This window comes from Hemiscyllium ocellatum (assembly GCF_020745735.1).
Source record: "Hemiscyllium ocellatum isolate sHemOce1 chromosome 41 unlocalized genomic scaffold, sHemOce1.pat.X.cur. SUPER_41_unloc_4, whole genome shotgun sequence".
NCBI lineage: Eukaryota > Metazoa > Chordata > Chondrichthyes > Orectolobiformes > Hemiscylliidae > Hemiscyllium > Hemiscyllium ocellatum.
The window spans coordinates 624835-626661 of NW_026867571.1; positions in this window are offsets into that span (position 1 = coordinate 624835).

The following is a 1827-nucleotide window of genomic DNA, read 5'->3' on the forward strand; positions in this document are numbered from 1 at the left end:
GATCCACAACTCGGGGCAGCACGGTGGCACAGTGGTTAGCACTGCTGCCTCACAGCGCCAGGGACCTGGGTTCAATTCCCGCCTCAGGCGACTGACTGTGTGGAGTTTGCACGTTCTCCCCGTGTCTGCGTGGGTTTCCTCCGGGTGCTCCGGTTTCCTCCCACAGACCAAAAGATGTGCGGGTCAGGTGAATTGGCCATGTTAAATTGTCCGTAGTGTTAGGTAAGGGGTAAATGTAGGGGTATGGGTGGGTTGCGCTTCGGCGGGTCGGTGTGGACTTGTTGGGCCGAAGGGCCTGTTTCCACACTGTAAGTCTAATCTAATCTAATCTAAAAACTCTTCGTCATTTACGAAAATGATTTGGATGTAAGCATAAGAGGCAGAGTTAGCAAATTTGCAGATGAAACCACAATTGGGTATATAGTTGACAGTGAAGAAGGTTACATCAGATTAAAACGGGATCGAATTAAAATGGGTCAACGGGCTGAGAAGTGGCAGATGGAGTTTAAGTGAGATAAATGCGAGGGGCTCCATTTTGGGAAAGAACATCTCAGCTGGATTTATACAATTAATGGTAATGTCCTAGAGATTGTTGCTGAGTAAAGATACCTTGGAAGAGAAGTTCAAAGCTCATTGAACGTGGAGTCTCAGGTAGATAGGATGAAAATTCGGTGCATGGTACGGTTGTCTTTATTGATCATAGTATTGAATACAGGAGTTGGGAGGTACTGTTGTGTCATTAAAGGACATTGGTTCGGACCCTTCTGGGCTATTGTGGTCAATTCTGGTCTCCTTCCAATGGCGAGGAATTTGTGAAACTTCAAGGATTCAGAAAAGGCGTCCGAATATGTTGCGTGAGTTGGAGGATTTTGAGCTATGAGGCGAGTTTGAATGGGCTGAGGCAGTTTTTCTTGGTGCGTCGGAGGCGTATAGAATTTTTTAAAAAATCATGAGGGTGCATGGATATGGTAAATAGACAAAGTACCTTCCCTGGGGTGGCAGAGCCCAGAACTGGAGGACAGAGGCTGAGTTTGAAAAAGGAAAGGTGTAAAAGCGTCCTCAGGTACAACATTTTCAAGCAGAGGGCGAATATGAATGGAATGAGCTGCCAGAGGAAATGGTGGTGGCTCGCACATTTGGAACATTTAAAAGGCATCGGGATGGGGTTATGTGCCGGAAGAGTTTGAATTGATATGGGCCCGGTGATGGCAGTGGTCCTTGATTAGGTTGGGATATCTGATCAGCTTGGAAGAGGTGGATCGAAGTGCCGTTTTCCATGCTGTGCATCACTATGACTCTATGACTCTCTGTTAACTTCTGAAGCCTTTCGTTATATCAGGAATCGCAATGAGAGAGAGAGATTTTGAGAGACAGCAAGAGGTAAAAATAGTAATACAGAGAGAAAGCCAACACACGAATCTGCACGATAGAGAAAGAGAGATACAATGACAAACAAAACAGATAGAAAAATGATGTGGATGTAGGAGGAAAGAGACAGAGGGAGAGAGATTCTGGGACAGTTCTGTGAGCAGATGAACAGATAGGTATGGAAAGAGTTAGCGATCGGTAGAGAAAGAAAGAGATATGCAAAAAGATGGAGAATGAGTGACCAGGAAGGTCAGTCGTAATGAGAATACAGAGAACAAGGAAATGGCGCTTTCTTACTGTGACTTGGAGCAGCAATAAATTATCGATGGGTGACTGTTGAAGCGGGGCAAGAAATAAATACACAGCAAGATCAAACAATCAAGATTCGGTAGTGATGTGCAAATTCTGTTGCACTGATGCCATTCTGTGTGTCAATGTCAAATGCCGGCTGAAGGAAAT